The sequence below is a fragment of the Scyliorhinus torazame genome, chromosome 13, assembly GCF_047496885.1.
Source record: "Scyliorhinus torazame isolate Kashiwa2021f chromosome 13, sScyTor2.1, whole genome shotgun sequence".
NCBI classification, from domain to species: domain Eukaryota; kingdom Metazoa; phylum Chordata; class Chondrichthyes; order Carcharhiniformes; family Scyliorhinidae; genus Scyliorhinus; species Scyliorhinus torazame.
In genome coordinates, this window is record NC_092719.1 from 21,267,540 (window position 1) to 21,288,454 (window position 20,915).

The following is a 20,915-nucleotide window of genomic DNA, read 5'->3' on the forward strand; positions in this document are numbered from 1 at the left end:
CTGTGCGGGGTGCCAACATGGACTCGATGGTCTGAATGGCCTCCTTGTTTGCCGTAAATTTGAAATACAACTCTAGGTCATCCAGTTTTTGAACTTCATATGGTTTAAATTTTTCAATCAAACATAGGTGTTGTCACAATTTTGTTTGTGCCAACTGATGATGCTACTAATACATGGGAGTGCTTATTGAATCCAGGACCCCAAAGCACTCATTTTACTATTTAATTTTAAAACGTTTCTTGGTCTCTTCCCAGTTGGCAAAACAAAATTGTTACATGACCTATGCTGGATGATTCATGTTGGTTCCCCGCGGAGAAGTCTAGTAAATCAGAATAATCTCAGACTACCTAGCCATTTCAGTATATCAAAGTCTAATGAAACAGCTAGTTTATACAGCTGTGCCAAAAGAAATGCAGGTCTTCTGGTTCAGTTACAATCCTTAAGAGCATTCTAAGCCTTTACTGCATTTTATTTAAGTAGCAAATCCCTTGCATTGAAACTGCTTTAAAAATAAATCATGAGACACTGCAAGAATAGCGCTGAGTTTCCTACATTTCATGTTATTTATTCCAAGCTTGCACTGACCAATTCAAACAAAACATATCTCATTCCCATAACCCAAAGATGGTGAGGGTAGGTGGAATGGCCATGCTAAATTGCGCCTTAATTGGAAAAGAAAATTGGGTACCCTAAATTTATTTTAAAAAACAAAAAATAGGGGCGACATGTGGCACAGGGGTTAGCACTGGGACTGCAGCCCCGAGGACCCATGTTCGAATCCCAGCCCTGGGTCACTGTCCGTGTAGAGATTGCATATTCTCCCCATGTCTATGTGGGCTGCACCCCCACAACCCAAAGATGTGCAGGTTAGGTGGATTGGTCATGCCAAATTGCCCCTCAATTGGAAAAACAAATAATTGGGTACTCTAAATTTAAAACAAAAAAAAAGTGAACAAAACAAATAATTTAAGATACCATTAAAATAATACAATTTGTTCACTTCAAGCTTTCCTGGTGGGTGGGACAAAGAAGAAACGGGGTATTTCAGATCATAATGCTTTCTTATTTAAATAAGATCTAATACTCTTCAAAATTTATATCCACGTCAATTAATGGTCCAGGCTATAAATACCTGCTCAATGTTGTATTGCCCACGCATTGATGGGCCAAAGAAGGAGCGAACCTTCCTCATCCTTCTTACGGCAGGCAACTATTGAGATGGGCTGTTCAGCTGCAGCAATATCAGGATACTGGAAAAGAATGCAAATACTCCACCTCTTCACAAATAGGTGCACCACCTTAATACAACAGCAACAGTTGAACTCACAAACTGAACACTGTTTAAACAGTGCAGAAGCTCTGAAACGTACAATTTTTTTTAAAATTGGTAGATTTTCTTTGCTATTTGTTCACGGAAGAATATATCGGTATAATGACGGGTTGCTAAAAAGAAACACCGAATGTGATTCACCTTTGCAATGAACAGTTTACCCTGTGAATGTTTAATCTCCAAAGACATCATGAACTCACTTGTGAAAATACCTTTAACGTCAAACTGACCCCAAAGGACATTATATTTGATGACTTAGGATGCGTGGGTCAAGATGCATCACTGAACTCTGGCTGAAAAGTCCAAACAAGTCCTATTTTATGTGTTTTATATACACAACACTTAAGTTTTGAAGTAATGCTGTCAGTTCATGATTAGATTATGGATTAAATAAGGAATTTTTGCCATAATAGCAATGCTTTTCCAAAGATTTCAATAGCACTCAGATAAATTGTTTTACTGCTGATGCAGGAATATTCAATGCAAGTATTTATTTCCTTATGCAACAAAGCAGGTTCAAGTCAGCTGATTGATTAAAGCTTTCAGAAATTAAAGACAATGAAAACTCTGTGCAAAACCCAGACCCCTTAACAGTGAGGAAGGCAAACCCAGCATCCCAGAGTCAGTCCATGCAGCTCTGGGTGGCTGACTGGAGGCAGGAAAATAGGGAGGGTAAAGGGTGTTTTCTTCACACTGGTTTCCCTTTATAGTTCAGTACATTTATCTCTTGTGATTAGCTGAATTTATGTATTCCTCCTGTCCTAAGTCTGTGACATGGGTATTCTGATCTATCCAAATTTTGCTGGTCTTCCAGTGCAAAGAGATGTCCATGACCCCACGTCATAGTCTGGCACATTTCAAGGTGCAGGTCTATGGGCTGAATGATGAACTAAAGCTTGGGGCAGCCACTGTAAATGCACGGGGGGGGGGGGGGGGGGGGGGGGGGGAGGAAGAGATGGCCACTGTCTAATGCAGTGCAGCCATAGCACACCCAGGAGCTGGAAATTGTGGAAAAACCCCTTGGGGTCATTCATAGAAAACTTAATCGCACCAAATCAGCGTGGTTGTGAAATACAGAGGGAAACAAATCAAAACACCTTTCTGTTTTTAAACAGAGGTGAGAGGAAAATGTTGTTCTCTTCAAATTAACCCCCCTCCTGTCCATTGGGAGCTCAAATCTGGGGTCACCCACTTGAATTTGAGCAGAGTCCAAGTAAAACACAAAGTTGGGGGGAGGGGGGTGAACTGTGAGGAGGATGCAGAAATCCTTCAGTGTTATTGGACAAGTTGAGCAAGTAGGCCAATGAATGGCTTTTGCAGTATAATTTGGATAAACGCAAAAACGGGAAGGCAGACTATGATCTGAATGGCCATAAATTAGGGGAGGGGGATGTGCAATGAGACCTGGGTGCCCTTGTACACTAGTTGCTGATAGTAAGCATGCAGGTAAAGCAGATGGTAAAGAAGGCAAATGGTATGCTGGCCTTCATTGCCAGAGGATTAGAGTACAGGAGCAGGAATGTCACTGGAATTATACTGGGCCTTCATAAGGCCACACCTGGAATATCATGTGCAGTTTTACTCTCCTTATCTGAGGAAGGATGTTCTTGCTCTAGTTGGAGTGCAGAGAAGGTTTACCAGACTGATTCCTGGGATGGTGGGACTTACGCACGAGGAGAGATTGAATCAATTAGGATTGTATTCCCTGGAGCTCAGAAGAATGAAGAGGGAGCTATTGTTCAGAAGAATGAGAGGGGGGATCTCATAGAAACCCATGAAATTCTTACAGGACTAGGCAGGGTAGGTGAACGAAGGATGTTCCCGATGGTAGGTGTCCTGAACCAGGAGATCACAGTCGGAGCATATAGGATAGACCATTTAGGACAAAGATGAGGAGCAATTTCTTCACCCAGAGAGTGGTGAGCCTGTGGAATCCATTTTGAAAGGAAGTAGTTGGGGCCAAAAGATTGTATGTTTTCAAGAAGCAGTTTGATATAGCACTTGGGGCGAATGGGATCAAAGGATATGGGAAGGGGGGGGGGAAAGGAGGCAGGATTAAGCTATTTAGTTGGATGATCAGCTGCAATCATAATAAATGGCAGAGCAGACTCTAGCTGAATTGAAACTGCTTTAAAAATAAATCATAAGAGACACTGTAAGACTTTATGGTGAAACAGTTGAGGAACAGTGGAGAACCTTCCAAGCGATTTTTCACAGTGCTCAGCAAAGGTTTATACCAACAAAAAGGAAGGACGGTAGAAGGAGGGAAAATCGACCGTGGATATCTAAGGAAATAAGGGAGAGTATCAAATTGAAGGAAAAAGCATACAAAGTAGCAAAGATTAGTGGGAGACTAGAGGACTGGGAAATCTTTAGGGGGCAACAGAAAGCTACTAAAAAAAGCTATAAAGAAGAGTAAGATAGATTATGAGAGTAAACTTGCTCAGAATATAAAAACAGATGGTAAAAGTTTCTACAAATATATAAAATAAAAAAAAGAGTGGCTAAGGTAAATATTGGTCCTTTAGAGGATGAGATGGGAGATTTAATAGTGGGGGATGAGGAAATGGCTGAGGAACTGAACAGGTTTTTTGGGTTGGTCGTCACAGTGGAAGACACAAATAACATGCCAGTGACTGATGGAAATGAGGCTATGACAGGTGAGGACCTTGAGAAGATTGTTATCACTAAGGAGGTAGTGATGGGCAATCTAATGGGGCTAAAGGTAGACAAGTCTCCTGGCCCTGATGGAATGCATCCCAGAGTGCTAAAAGAGATGGCTAGGGAAATTGCAAATGCACTAGTGATAATTTACCAAAATTCACTAGACTCTGGGGTGGTCCCGGCAGATTGGAAATTAGCAAACGTGACACCACTGTTTAAAAAAGGAGGTAGGCAGAAAGCGGGTAATTATAGGCCAGTGAGCTTAACTTCGGTAGAAGGGAAGATGCTGGAATCGATCATCAAGGAAGAAATAGCGAGGCATCTGGATGCAAATTGTCCCATTGGGCAGACGCAGCATGGGTTCATAAAGGGCAGGTCGTGCCTAACTAATTTAGTGGAATTTTCTGAGGACATTACCAGTGCAGTAGATAACGGGGAGCCAATGGATGTGGTATATCTGGATTTCCAGAAAGCCTTTGACAAGGTGCCACACAAAAGATTGCTGCATAAGATAAAGATGCATGGCATTAAGGGGAAAGTAGTAGCATGGATAGAGGATTGGTTAATTAATAGAAAGCAAAGAGTGGGGATTAATGGGTGTTTCTCTGGTTGGCAATCAGTAGCTAGTGGTGTCCCTCAGGGATCAGTGTTGGGCCCACAACTGTTCACAATTTACATAGATGATTTGGAGTTGGGGACCAAGGGCAATGTGTCCAAGTTTGCAGATGACACTAAGATGAGTGGTAAAGCAAAAGGTGCAGAGGATACTGGAAGTCTGCAGAGGGATTTGGATAGGCTAAGTGAATGGGCTAGGGTCTGGCAGATGGAATACAATGTTGACAAATGTGAGGTTATCCATTTTGGTAGGAATAACAGCAAAAGGGATTATTATTTAAATGATAAAATATTAAAACATGCATCTGTGCAGAGAGACCTGGGTGTGCTAGTGCATGAGTCACAAAAAGTTGGTTTACAGGTGCAACAGTGATTAAGAAGGCAAATGGAGTGTTGTCCTTCATTGCTAGAGGGATGGAGTTTAAGACTAGGGCAGTTATGCTGCAATTGTATAAGGTGTTAGTGAGGCCACACCTGGAGTATAGTGTTCAGTTTTGGTCTCCTTACTTGAGAAAGGACATCCTGGCACTGAAGGGTGTGCAGAGGAGATTCACTAGGTTAATCCCGGAGCTGAAGAGGTTGGATTACGAGGAGAGGTCGAGTAGACTGGGACTGTACTCGTTGGAATTTAGAAGGATGAGAGGGGGGGATCTTATAGAAACATATAAAATTATGAAGGGAATAGATAGGATAGATGCGGGCAGGTTGTTTCCACTGGCGGGTGAAAGCAGAACTAGGGGGCATAGCCTCAAAATAAGGGGAAGTAGATTTAGGACTGAGTTTAGGAGGAACTTCTTCACCTAAAGGGTTGTGAATCTATGGAATTCCTTGCCCAGTGAAGCAGTAGAGGCTCCTTCATTAAATGTTTTTAAGATAAAGATAGATAGTTTTTTGAAGAATAAAGGGATTAAGGGTTATGGTGTTCGGGCCGGAAAGTGGAGCTGAGTCCACAAAAGATCAGCTATGATCTCATTGAATGGTGGAGCAGGTCAGAGGGGCCAGATGGCCTACTCCTGCTCCTAGTTCTTATGTTCTAATAGCGCTGAGTTTCCTACACTCCACGTTATTTATTCCAAGCTTGCACTGACCAGTTCAAACGAACACAACAAATCTCACTCCCATAACCCAAAGATGGTGAGGGTAGGTGGATTGGCCATGCTAAATTGCCCCTTAATTGGAAAATAAAATTGGGTACTCTAAATTTATTTGAAAAAACAAAAAATGGGGGCGGCATGTGGCGCAATGGTTAGCACTGGGACTGCAGCACGGTAGCATTGTGGATAGCACAATTGCTTCACAGCTCCAGGGTCCCAGGTTCGATTCCGGCTTGGATCACGGTCTGTGCGGAGTCTGCACATCCTCCCAGTGTGTGCGTGGGTTTCCTCCGGGTGCTCCGGTTTCCTCCCACAGTCCAAAGATGTGCAGGTTAGGTGGATTGGCCATGATAAATTGCCCTTAGTGTCCAAAATTGCTGGTTTATTAATCCAAGCGTCCTGTGGGGGGGTTCCTGCACCGGGGGAGGCTCAAATGGGGTCTGGCCCGCGATCGGTGCCCACCGATCAGCGGGCCGGCTTCTTTGAAGGAGAACCTCTTTTCCTCCGCCGCCCCGCAAGATCCATCAGACATCTTCTTGCGGGGCGGCCTCGGGAAGGACGGCAACCGTGCATGCGAAGGTGACGTCATTTACACGACGCCGCTTTTACGCGGCGCCACGGCCCGGCGCGCGTAAATGATGCGACGCCGCTCCTAGCACCCCGGGGGCGGAAGAATAGGGGGCTGGGAGCGGGCTCCGACGCCGGAGTGAAAAACTCCGGTTTTCACTCCGGCGTCGGCACTTCGAGTCCCGATGGGGGAATTGCGCCCCAGGTACCTGTGAAACCACACCTTACCACAGAATCAACACCTTCAGGTGAGATGCAGAGGAGAGAAAAATGGGCAAAAAATTAAAGGCACTCTCATCATTATTCTTTACAGTGGTTTGATATAATCGATCGAGTGGCTTGTTGCCACTTCAGGGACAGTTAAGTGGGAAGAATGTTGGTGTGGAACTGCAGTCACAATTAGGCCATAATGGGAAGGACACCAGGATCCCTTCTAAAAGGATACTAATGAACCAGCTTGGTTTTTGCACAATCTAACAGTTTCACGCTCACCTCTCTGGACAGCAGATTTTTACTTCTGGATTAGCTGAACGGAATTCAAATCTTCAAATTGCGATTATAGGATTTGAATTCTCATTCACTGGTTTATTAATCCAAGCCTCTGAATTGCTAGTCCAGTGACATAATCATTATATTACTTTACTTCATCAAACATTATTTTCACAATTAAAATTAGCATCAAGTCTGGATCCAAGTAGGAAAACTATGCCCACTTTCATTTATCCTGGCTGATTTTGGTTTGAAACACCTAACTTCAAAGCTGTCTGCATGGTGCAGCTGATCAATGCCACAGTCTAGGCTTTTTTCCAGGCACATTTTTCCTAAGTGTTGATGAACTAACTGAATATCTTGTGAATCAAAACCTGCAGATTTATCCTGTGACGTATATGGGTAACAAAAACTGTCATTTGGTAATACAGAAACTGAATACTGCTGAAAACAGAGACATGTTACCAATGTTCTTTGACTTGCACTCATCAGGACAAACCCAAGAATACCAATTTCAAACAAGCATAACAATTAATACTACAGGAGAACAGGGTGCTGAGTGGTTGGCTCGTCAACTCTGGCAGAGGCGTTGCCATGGAGAAAGCAATGGGGAAACCACAGGTTCACTAAACTCATAGGTCATTCAAAAAGACACAAGGTTTCTGCCTCTTTTGAATTACCCGGGAGCCTCAGGAGCCTATAGTTGCTCAATGCATCCTCCATGGCAACAACTTAGCTAGGATCAAGTTGCCAACCAATCAACACCCTTTTCACCGGTGGTTAGAAAGTTTCAGCATTTTTGCGTTTGCCCCGATGAGTGCACCACAAAAAGCTTCAGTAACATGTTTCTGTTTTCGGCAGGAAACAAGACTATTGATTTCCATTCTAACTGTAAATTGCAGTGAACTACTTACTTGAGGATAAATGACGTTAGATAAACTAATCGTCTTGATCTATCTTCATCAGAACAAAAGCATACAATAAGCCACAATAATCAAAAATAACTCCACATGTTTATTCTGGTCCCTGGTATGAACATTTTTCAAGCTTTTGCATTCATATTTCCCATTAACTGTTTGAAGTTAACAAGTCACACTAGTTTCAGCTCTTCAAAATCACGCGTGGCTTCCAACATCCAGTATCACAAGTCACCAACAACACAAGTCTTTTGGACCTGCTGCAGCCATTGTTTTTGTAATTAATTGAAGGTATCTCTGACTTTAATGTTAATTTTAATGCCTGTTGTACTCCCAAGACTTGCTTGCCCTGCCTACATCTCTGCCCAGCTGCTGACCGCTGTGCTTCAATCACCCTCTCCCGTAATCCTACCCATCAGTACATTTTGCAGCTTCTCCTGCTCACTGCTCTTTCTGACGAACCTCTGTGGTCTTCACCTTTCATTATAAGCTAAATATATTTCTGTAAATGTTATTTTCTATACATATTGTAATGGTGTCATTGGAAGTCTGCTGTCTCCCAAGCACTTTCTGCAAGCTACTGTTACCTAGCCAGTATCTGGTCCATTGGACAACAATTCCCAGTCCCAGGTATTCAACTATTCCCTGGGCAATTTGTAGCCCCCTTTAATTTTTATTACCTTGCCACTCATGTGGCATTTACCGATGCTCACACTAATCCCCCACGCTACTCCCCCAGCCAGTGGAATTTATAACCTGTGATTGATCCAGGCCTCATCAGGGAGCAAAGCTGCAATACATAAATACTTGTTGGGCAGGCTGAAAGATGGTGGTGATATTGCTCACCTTTGCATTCAAGAGCGGGTGGTCACACTTCTCAGTCAAATTGGCCTCAACTCAAGATGGCACCAGAGCGTGGTGACTCTCTGTGAGCTCTCTCAAACAGATGCTCTTTTCACATCTCCTATAACCATACTAATCTCTTAAAATGTAATTCTAACACTAACGCTATCACAAACCTTTCTCTTTTACACTCCTAAATGACCCTCTTATGGACTGACCTGATTAATACTAAACTCCTGTATGTTTCACCCGATGCTGGTGTCATGGTATTTACATTGTGTGTCTAGGTATTTACATTGTGTACCTTGTGTTGCCCTATTATGTATTTTCTTTTCATGTACTAAATGATCTGTTTGAGTTGCATGCAGAAAAATACTTTTCACTGTATCTCGGTACACGTGACAATAAACAAATCCAATCCAATCGCTCAAGCCACTTTTTATTTTGTTCACCTTTAATACATTAATACAGTTCCACCTTAAACTCTGATATTGCCTTAATTATTTGCAGTTGTAAAGTTGCAATTACTCAGAATTTTTGGTTTGTAGAAATGTTTGAAAATGCTGAAATTATTAGCAATTTCATTGGTTTCCTTTACTAAATTTGCAGGAATCCTGCATTTCTTTACCTAACTGCATTTGTTGCCATCCTGAGATTAGATCTAAATATTATTGACATTGCTAGAAATATTGGAAATGGAAGGATTCTTTACTTATATTTTGTTGGAATATTAAATTATTATTCATTCATGGGATGTGGACGTCACTGGCAATGTCAGCATTTATTACCAACAGGTGGTGGTAGTGAGTCATCTTTTTGAATGACTGCAATCGGTGTGATTAAATTACCAGGGAAGTTAGAAAGTGAGTTCCAGGATTTGAACCCAATGACGAAAAAGGAAAGGTGACATATTTCCAAGCTTGCTTGGTTTGTGACTGAGGGGAAACTTGGAGGTGATGGTGTCCTCGTGTACCTGCTGCCCTTAGGTTTCTAGGTGGTAAAAGTTGCAGGCTCGGAAGGTGTCAATGAAGCCTTGTCAAGTTGTTTGTGTTAAATACTGCAAAAGAGTGCATCATGTTGGAGGGGATTAATTTTTCTGGTGGTGAAGGATCGAGAAGGTTGTTTTGTCCTTCGTGAGTGTTCCAGCAAGTAAGATGTATTCCATCAGGCTTTGTAGCAGATAGAAAGGTTTTGGGGCAAGTCACCTGCCACAGAATATCAAATGGCTGACCTGTTCAGCCACAATATCAATGTGGCTGGTCCAGTTAAGCTTCTAGTCAGTGGTAATCCCCCATGGTGTTCCTTTTGGAAAAATATTTTAAATTCAGATTTAATATTTTTACAAAAATACACAACCCCATCCTCTACCTCGCGAGAGCAACCAGGTCCCCACAATGTAAAAGAAACAGGCCCCATCTCTGGCGGAACCCTCATCCGTCCCTCTCAAGAGCAACTTTCACCTTTGCCAAATACAAGAACTCCATTAGAGCCCCCAGCCACGTTGGGGAGAGGGGGGGGGGGGGGGGGGAAAGAGAGAGAGAGAGAGAGAGAGAGAGAGAGAGAGAGAGAGAGAGAGAGAGAGAGAGAGAAAGAGAGAGAAAGAGAGAGAAAGAGAGAGAGAGAGAGAGAAAGAGAGAGAGAGGCTTACCTCCCTCCACCCCACAGAACCCACCTGCCAGCAATCAACGAGACAAAGACAAAAACGTCTGCAGCTCCCGCCAGTCTGACAGCCCTAATGTAGGCTCCAAATCCACATTCGGAACATCCGACATGGTGCTGAAAAACAACCCCCAATATTTCTCCAACTTCAGTCAGGACCAGAACATATGGACATGATTGGCTGGGCCCCTCCCACACCACTCGCAACCATCCTCCACCCCTCAATCAGCCGGATTCCTCAAGATGTTGATGATGGGAATTCAACAACGATCGTGGCACTGAATGTCAAGGGAGGTGGTTAGTCTCACATTTGTTGGGGTGATCATGTGGCACAACCTTTACTTGCCACTTATCAGGACAAGCCTGAATGATGTCCACGTCTTGCTGTATATGGACTGTTTCAGTATCTGATGGGTGAACATCTCCACTTAAGATCTTATGATGGAGGGAACATCACTGATGAAGCAGTTGGAAGAATTTGAGCCCAAGACACTACCCTGCAGCAGCGATGTCCTTGGGCGGAGATGTTTGGCCTCCACCAACCAGTACCTTTTCCAATTTTACGAGGCTCTATGATGCCACACTGGGTCAAACGTAGCCTTGTAGTCAGGGATAATCACTCTCACACCATCTCTGGAACTGAGCTCTTTTGTTCATGTTTGGACACACTGGGAATTTAAGACCTTTTTCTCTTAAAATACCAATAGTTTTCTTGGGAGTTCAAAAATTATATTGTTAGAAAATGAAGAATTCCTAGCATTTTATTGGAATCTTTCCATTTGGAGAATCATTGATAATCAGGTATTCTTTGGAAAGATGGAACCACTGTAGAGACATTTGAGATTGTTTGGAAGGTTTACAAACAATTGGACTAGCTGCAAAGGCAGTCAGTCAGTCCAGTATATTAGGAGCAGCATGGTCAAATATACTGCAAGTGTCTAACCAGTCAAAATCACTAAAACGTGAAAAGATAAAAATTACTTGTGCTCATTAATTTTTCACAACAGATATGTAAACAATGTAACATTTCCAAGACCACAGTCTGAGCAAGTAATATATTCAAACCAACAAACACAATCCTGGCAATCACAACAAAATTAGCTTTAAGTGGTATTGAAATGTACAAGTTATTTCACATTTCATGGATGCTGGGCCATGACTGAAAAACTGATAAGTGAACGAAGATAAATTAAGTGCTATGGGAAATTATTTTCAAACAACTCAGTACGAAGACCTCTTTTGTAAATTCTTATTGTTTTAAAGTTCCACATTGTGATTGAGATGCCAAGCACAAAGCTCATTATGGATTAAAACTAGGACAGGAGAAACAGAATATGTTGTAACACAGAGAGAGCAGTGAACTGATTTTGAATTCACCACGTCAACCTAGTTTTTCATTTCAGTCTGGCATCATTAGCCAGTATTCTGCAAGCTGTCACACATAGTACCAGCCTCCCCGAACAGGCACTGGAATGTGGCAACTAGGGGCTTTTCACAGTAACTTCATTTGAAGCCTACTTGTGACAATAAGCGATTTTCATTTCATTTCATTTTCATAGTAGCACTCTTTTTTTAAAATCAGTTTTAAATTACCCTATCCACACCAAGAAGGTTCCAGGTCCATAATGAATTTGCTGCTCTCAACCAAGTTGTTAAAGGCACCAGCATCCTTGTGCTAAGGGTCAAAAACTAAATAAAATCCTCCAAATTTCCTGACATATATTAGTCCAGTGACTACTATAGGAAAATGCACACGCATGAACATTGGTTGGAAGATCAATTGAACTCAACTGGGTGGCACGGTGGTTAACACTGCTGCCTATGGCGCCGAGGACCCGTGTTCGATCCCGGTCCCGAGTCACTGTCTGTGTGGAGTTTGCGCATTCTCCCCATGTTTGCAAGAGTTTCAACCCCACCCACAACTTAAAAGATGTGCAGGTTAAGTGGATTAGCCACGCTAAATTGTCCCTTAATTGGAAAAAATAATTGGGTACTCTAAATTTAAAACAAAAACTCAACTATGACTCCTCATGGTTGAAATATCTGCTGATATTCACCATCAACCAACACTAGCAAAGAACAGCAACTTGCACAAGGTACTAAATGGTCACGGGTGCACGCGCAACTATGCAGCATGGATAGCGATACAAGATTGGATTTCCCAATCCAACAGGACCCCCCATGATTCAGGTCAGCATTTTGCAGACTTTCTAGCCCATTTGGCTGTGGATATTTATTGGTTGAACTCTTTAAACTAGTCTAAGACACTATTCAAACAACCTCCAAGTCATTACATTTAGTTGAACTTTCTATGAACAACTGTCAGCTTGAAACACTTGTGCTCTTGTCATGATTTTATTGGTTTACATTCCAACGCCTGATATAATCGGAGATACTATTTTGGTGTAGTATTGAGACAGGAAACTGACTTCTGCTTGCTTAGGTGTATACAAAGATACCACGGCATTATTTGAGAGCAGCAGGGTGTTTAGAGTCCTGGCCAACATTTTACCCTCAAACAATACAACCAAATGCAAATTAATCTCATTTTTTATTCCTTTGCAGACATTGTTCTGTTTGTGCAAATGTACTTGTCTTGTCCCTTCTGTTATATACCATTTGGGATTTTTTTTTTAGTGCCCGGCTTGCTCAGTCGGTAGAGCATGAGACTCTTGATCTCAGGGTCGTGGGTTCGGGTTCCACGTTGGGTGGTTACATTTTATGGGCGGCACAGTAGCTAGCACTGTTGCTTACGGCAGGGTCCCAAGTTCGATTCCCGGCTTGGGTCAGTGTCTGTGGAGTCTGCACATTCTCCCAGTGTTGGTGTGGTGCTCCGGTTTCCTCCCGCAAGTCCCTAAAGACGTGCTGTTAGGTCATTTGGACATCTGGGGCGGGATTCTCCGATATCGGCGCGATGTCCACTGACCGGCGCCAAAAACGGCGCGAATCAGTCCGGCATCGCGCCGCCCCAAAGGTGCGGAAGTCTCCGCATCTTGAGGGGCCGAGCCCTCAACTTGAGGGACTAGGCCTGCGCCGGACTGATTTCCGCCCCGCCGGCTGGCGGGAACGGCCTTTGGTGCCCCGCCAGCTGGCGCGAAACTGACTTTGCCGGGCGGCGCATGCGCGGGAGCGTCAGCGGCCGCCCAAGGCATCCCCGCGCATGCGCAGTGGAGGGGGTCTCTTCCGCCTCCGCCATGGTGGAGACCATGGCGAAGGCGGAAGGAAAAGAGTGCCCCCACGGCACAGGCCCGCCCGTGGATCGGTGGGCCCCGATCGCGGGCCAGGCCACCGTGGGTGCACCCCCGGGGTCAGATCGCCCCGCGACCCCCCCCAGGGCCCCGGAGCCCACCTGCGGCGCCGTCCCAAAGGTGGTTCAATCCACGCCGGCTGGCGTGGGTTGACAGCGGCGGGACTTCGGCCCATCGCGGACCGGAGGATCGCCGGGGGATTTCCGCCGACCGGCGCGGCGCGATTCCCACCCCCGCCGAATATCCGGTGGCGGAGAATTCGGGACACGGCGGGGGCGGGATTCACGCTGGCCCCCGGCGATTCTCCAACCCGGTGGGGGGTCGGAGAATCGCGTCCCTGAATTCTCCCTCTGTGAACCCGAACAGGCGCCGGAATGTGCGACTCGGGACTTTTCACAGGAACTTCATTGCCGTGTTAATGTGACGATAAAGTTTTTTCCCACCCCTCTTCAGCAGGAAGTTTTGTATTCTAGAACATCTCTATATTCCAGAACATAACTCTACCTTAACTTTACTGTCCTTAAAGTTACTTTATTATGATGCTAAACACCATGAAAAGGTGGATAATCAGTGAGCCACAATTACAAATAGCACATGATCCAGCAAATAGCCATTTCCTGCTAAATAAATGTCAGTCAGCCATCTATCTTTAGTATAGGAGGCACTTTGCTTAACAACCGTAAATTAACATAGCAACCTTCCACTCCCAGAATAGCTAGCAATGTTTCCAAACTGAAGCAAACAGCACATTGCAGGGTATATAATTGGCAACAAAATATTAAAAGACTAAAATGCAAGGTCAAGTGAAGATGATGCACTACTCACAGGCAGAGCTGAATGAGAATAGCGACAAAGGCAGACGAGTCTCGTCATCTAAATAACGGCCAACACTGTCACTACCTGTGGTCAGTTCCGTTGGCTAATTAATTTATAAATTTACATAACTGCAATCAAGGATTATTATCAAGGGCATATTATGCAACAAATTCAGGATCCCCAGTAGCGGAATGGGATTAGGTATTGGCACCATATCTACGCAGTCTCAGGATCATTTTGATTTCAAGATTTTAAAAAGATTTTATATTGCATGACTGGAAACATACTTGCCTCATGTTAGCAGCAGTGTGAAGTAGAGCTTTAAAATTGTCTTAGAAAGAATTAAACTCGCAGAAAATTGGGGCGGCACGGTAGCACAGTGGTTAGCACTTCTGCCTCACTGTGTCGAGGACCCGGGTTCGATCCCGGCTCCCCGTCTGTGTGGAGTTTGCACATTCCAAGACAGCCCTAAATACTTCAATCCTTCCACCAACACAGAGATGCCATGGCTAAAATAATTGAGATATAATTCACCATAAATATCAGCTGCAGATGGTTCTACAAGCTTGCAAAGACAGCCCTAAATACTTCAATCCTTCCACCAATTATCTTCAAACCAATCTGATATGAGAATAGATGTGACATGGTGATGCTGTATGCAGATCAAGGGGTTCGGAGCTCAATTAATACCCAGTTAACAATTTCAACCAAGGCGATAGACAGAGAACCTAATATTAAGGTATTAGCCTTAATACCCTTTGCTGTGGTCAGGCGTTTTACATGAAGCAACTATTTCATGATGTACCCTCCCATCAGAAGTATACATATAGACTTCAACCAAGGACAAATGAGGATTTCCATAAATTTGTTTAAGCCCCAGTTTTAAATTTAATGCTTTCTCTCTCCATTAACCAATTAGCGATCTCTCGGCTCCATTCGTACGGACAGTATTCTCTGGTAGCTTATTTTATAAATCTCTTACCTTAGTGTAAAAATGTTTTGCGTGATTTCTCTTAGCACTCCTAACTTTTGCCATGATATTTGATTCCTTTGCATAACGTACAAGGTTCTGGATTAACTTCAAAAATGTCAGTTCAGGCACCTTGAACTAACTTCTTTAATAAATAACCAAATTTTCTAATAATATCAGATTTCAGAGTGAATTTGGTTGACAGCCTTGTTAGCAGCTGAATCAAAATGTATTTCCATAATTCGGTCAGCAACACCGCACACTACTCAAAATTGAGACCATAACAAAATTAAGTGCATGATACTGGATAACCTCTGTTAATTTGTATCTGATCTCCTTTTTGTGTGATCTCCTGGAATTATCCACAATAGATCCTTCCTGCTTCATTTAGACCACCCCCTCCCAGACATCATCATATTTCCCAAATCATACCTTCCAGCCAATGTCCCAACCACCTCCATCACTGTCCCAGGTACGTCCTGACCCATTGGCAGGACAGGCCCACCAATGGTGTACAATAGGCCTTGGGAGTCCTCAACACGGATTCTAGACCCTGAAACAATAGCTGAAACAATTTCATGGCATCAGGTTAAATATGGCTGAATTCCTGAGGGGAGGTAAAAGTGATTCTCATAAAAAGATCTGACTGATTGCGGCATCAAGGAGCACTAGCAAAATTGAAGTCAGTGGGAATTAGTGGGGAAATTCGCCTCTGGTTGGAGTCATGCCTAACATAAAGGGAGATGGCTGCAATTATTGGATCCAATCATCTCAGTATACTGTGGCAGGCATTCCTCAGGGCAGTGTCTTGGGCCCAACCATTTTCATCATTGACTTTCCTTCCATAATAAAGTCAGAATTAGGGACGTTCGCTGATGATTGCACAGTGTTTAGTACCATTCACAACTCCTCAAATACTGAAGCAGTCTGTGTCGACATGCAGAAAAACTGATAACATTTAAAGCTTGGGATGATCAGTGGTAAAATATTTATGCTACACAAGTGTCAGGCAATGACCATCTCTAACAAGAGAGAATCTGATCATCACCCCATGCCATTCAATGGCATTACCATTGTTGAATTCCCCCACCATTAACACCCTCAGAGTTATCATTAACCAGAAGCTCAACTGGATCTGACGGTGGCTACAAGGAAGTCATAAACTGGAAATTCTGCTGTGATAACTCATTTCCTGATTCCCCAAAACCTGTCCACCATCTACAAAGCACAAGTCAGGAATGTGGTGTATTATGCTCCAACGTCCTGGAGAGGCGCAGCACCACATTACTCAAGAAGCTCAACGCCATCTGGGACAAAGCAACCCTCGTGACTGAAACCACATCCATCACCTTAAACATTCACTCCCTCCAACACCGTCGCACAGTGGCAGCAGTGTGCATCATCCACAAGATGCATGGCAGCAATATTCCAAGCCTCCTTTGACAGCACCTTCCAAACCCACGACTTCTGCAACTTAGGACAAAAGCAGCAGATGCAAAGGAACACCACCACCTGCATGTTCCCGTCCAAGCTACACACTATCCTGACCTGGAACCACATCATTGCTCCTTCATTAACGCTGGGTCAAAATCCAGGAAGTCCCATTCTAACAACACTATGGGAATACTGACTATGACAGTTCACGGTATTGGCTCAGCACCACCGTCTCAAATGCAGTTAAAGATGGGCAATAAATGCTGGCATTTCCGGTGATACCTATAAGCCTGTGAATGAACTAAAAAAAAGGATGATGAACTTTACATTCAGAAATGTACATATGCAAGGAGTTTATAGTATTAAAATTTAAATGGGAGTCTTTATTACTAATCCATTTGAAAAGGAATCCTTCAACCAAAAATTTGGGGAAATCACTGGTTTTGACAGACTGCTTCATTATAACCCATGAGAATTCATTATGAGAAAAAAAATCTCAATTTATACAGATCAATTTTTAAAACATAGTAAATGGGCAAGTGTACAAATTGTACAGTTCTTTATGCAAACACTAAACAATCTATTATTCCATTCCCCGGGGCAAATCCCTATACCTTGGGTGTAAACCAGGAATTAGCACTGACACTTTGGTTTGGCTATCATGTGTACAAAGTAACTTTTCCAACAAATTGATTTAAACTTAATTGTGTTTTTCGACAATATTGCCAATGGAGTGAAACCCGGGCCTAGGTCAGCCAAGCAGGGGCAAATGTATAAGGGTAGACCTTGAACAGAAGGTTATTTGTTGCTGCTAAATCCATTCTTCTATGTAAAGAAATGGTTGACATTGTGGAAGTTTAGTTATTATGCAATAAAGACGGAGAATGTGGTACTCTACATGATTAAGTGATTCAAGTAAGAGTGATATTGAGACATTGAGGTTATGTGTATAAGCACATTGTAGCAAATAAGAGTTTCTCTTCATGTGTACAAAGACATGAAAGAAAAAACATCTTCCTGGTCCACAATTTGAGGAAGAGGTAAGAATATGGGGAAAATTGGCTCTGTCCTTTTTTTAAAAAAAAGTAAAAATGAAATGGAAATAATTGAAAAGTAATTCATCGGTCACAAAATTTATAGGAACAGCAACAATAAGTTCGTAAATAATCAAGCTAGCAATTTGTAGCCCTAAACCAGTACTCCAGCAAATAAAAACAATTGAACCCTTTCCAAGCTTATACTAACAAGCAGCTGTACCAGTAAGAGGCTGATCAGACTGTTCCCTCCTTCCATTATGTTAGAGAGGCCCTGGGGTAACAAAAATGGAACAAAGGATGGTGAACTGTGCCAAGTTGCTGTTGGCATTCACTGCCCTTTAAACAGGAGCATTGTAATTATGATTGAAATTCTAATCTTGAGTCTCATTGTGATTTCAGAATGCATCATGTGGACCACTTGTGAAAGCATCCTGGCAAGCATGTCTGCGATTATTAAATTCCTGCATCATTTAAATTTTAAACTGTCATTCATCAAAATTAACACTCTGCAAATTAGAATAGTTAGCCACTGAAAGAAATGTGCAATTAACTTCTGCAAAAATAATTATTGAGAATTCTTAAATTGACATTTGCCTCTTGGTTGTATAGAAGTTGAGGAGGGCGGAAACAAGAGGCAAACTGTTGAAGCTTTTCATCTTGCACTCATCATATCAGAACAGATTAACAAGAATACCAAATCTCAAAGGGAACAACAATGTATACTGCATGAGAAGAGGGTGCTAATTGGTTTGCAAGGAGATCAGCAAGATGAAAAGCTTTGACAGCCTGTCCCTTTTTCCAGCAATTTACTGAAGTGACAAAATGGCTTTCGCTTTTTTAGTTTTGTACTGCTTTCACCCTTATGCTAGAAATTTCCAAGAGCTATTTTGTATTGCACTTCATGTCACTGACCCTCCCTCACAGTGACTTCCTATTCTCAGCTGAGGAACAAGGGGTACACCATATAAAGAACAAGGGCAAAGGAGGTTATGCTGAACATAGACAAGACACCAGTTAGACCTCATCTGGAGCATAGTGTACAGTTCTGTGTGCTACACTACAGCAAGGATTTGAATGCATTGAAGAGCACGCAGAAGAAATTTACAAGAATGGTTCCAGGGACAAGAAACTTTGGTTATGAGGACAGATTGGAGAGATTGGGATTGTTCTCCATGGGATGGAGAGGAGAAGAGAAGGCTTAGAGGAGATTTGACAGAGATGTTCAACATCGTGAGGGGGCTGGACAGAGTAGATAAGGAAAAACTGTTCCTGCGTGTAAAAGGATCATGAATGAAAGGGCAAAGATTTTTAAATGATTTGCAGAAGAAGCAAATGTAATGTGACAAAAAATGCTTTCGTACAAGTGATTCGGGTCCAGAATCCACTGCCTGGAAGTAGTGTGGAGGATCAATCGACGCATTCAAGAGGGAATTAGGTGATTACTTGAATAGAAACAATGTGCAGGGGTAAGGGGAAAGGGCAGGGGTTGCACAAAGCCACAATGCTCATTCAGAGAGCTGGTACAAACACGATGGGCCAAATGGCCTCCTTCTGCACTGTAACAATTCTGTGATGTGGTTGGACATGACAAATAACCCAAACCCAACCAATCATTCTATCATACAATTGGATAAAGGGCCCATGGCAATAGCTGGATTGTTTTCATCACAACCTGTATATAGTATATGTGACACCAAGCAAAGGAAAGCAACTTTAAAATGGCAGAGAGAGAGATGGAATTCATGGTCATTTATTCCTGGTTATTTATAGGCAAGCACTAGATTGAAGATCGTGGTTTAAACTGGAAATTTCCAGAATCTGTGCTGCTTTAGTTTCTGCAAACTATAGATTTATTCAATTCTTAATCTCATCTCTTTACATAATGTGTGTTCAGCAAAAAGGCCTGTTGCTACATTTGGGGAGAGGTGGCATTGTTTTCCAAAGTTATACCTGGCCACAAAGTGATTACTTGTTTTAGATATTGAAGCTTGGATGGGCGGCACAGTAGCACAGTGGTTAGCGCTGTTGCTTCACAGTGCCACGGACCCGGGTTCGATTCCCGGTTTGGGTCAATGTCTGTGCAGTCTGCATGTTCTCCCCATGCCTGTGTGGGTTTCCTCCCACAAGATGTGCTTGTTAGGTGAATTGGGCATTCTGAATTTTCCCTCAGTGTACTGAACAGGCGCAGGAGTGAGGCGACTGGGGGATTTTCACAGTAGCTTCATTGGAGAGTTACTGTAAGCCTACTTGTGGCACTAATAAAGATTATATATGGGAGCTCTGTGCTTCTTTCTCAAATGGTACTAGTTGGAGGGCAGCACGGTAGCATAGTGGTTAGCACAGTTGCTTCACAGCTCCAGGGTACCAGGTTTGATTCCCGGCTGGGTCACTGTCTGTGCGGAGTCTGCCAGTGTCTGCGTGGGTTTCCTCCGGGTGCTCCGGTTTGCTCCCACAGTCCAAAGATGTGCGGGTTAGGTGGATTGGCCATGCTAAATTGCCCTTAGTGTCCAAAAAATGTTAAGTGGGGGTTACAAAGAGTGCTCTTTGTAAGGGCTGGTGCAGACTCAATGGACCGAATGGCCTCCTTCTGCACTGTAAATTTGATGATTCTATGAAGGATCTGTATTCGAATGCTGTATGTGAACGACTGTTGTAACCTACATCCATGCTTCACTGTTGGTTAGCTGAGTTGCTAAGGCATTCAGACCAGTGGCATTTCAGATATCTGCTGAGTTAGGACAGCAATAACGTGCCACAATTAACCTCGTCTATCCGCTAGGACTAAGGTGTAATAATGAGCTCTGCAGCAGTGTTGATGGATCCCAAACTGAATATCAATGATCAGGTTGTGCTGAATAGATGCTGCTGGATAGCACTGTCGACAACACCTCCATTATTTTGCTGCCGATTGAGAGTAGACTGAGGGGGCAGGAAATAAACAGGTGGGATTTGTCCTGCTTTTTGTGGATAAACCTGCATAATATTCCACTGTTGGGTGGATGTCAGCGTTGCAGCTGTACCCAAACTCGACTTATGTGGCTCAGTATCATTTTGTTTGATAACGCTCCTGTGAAATGCCTCAAAGTGTTGTACTGCATTAACGGTACTGCATAAATGCTGAGGGAACAGTGACTTCTGCATCTCAATTTTCCTAGAGCTGTCCGATGTACTGACTCATGATGTGAAAACTTCCATCTTCCCTCCAGCTTAAACATTCAGTTGAATACTTAAC

The 20,915-nt window shown here is 43.1% G+C and overlaps 1 protein-coding gene and 1 non-coding gene across 9 annotated transcripts in view; one reads left to right on the forward strand and one right to left on the reverse strand.

Moving 5' to 3' along the window:
- The window catches only part of ahcyl2b (adenosylhomocysteinase like 2b), a 134,708-nt gene that overhangs the window by 99,649 nt on the left and 14,144 nt on the right, over window positions 1–20,915 (reverse strand). The window lies entirely within an intron of this gene.
- Window positions 12,817–12,889, forward strand: trnak-cuu (transfer RNA lysine (anticodon CUU)). Its single transcript has one exon. It is a non-coding gene; the product is annotated as a tRNA-Lys (tRNA).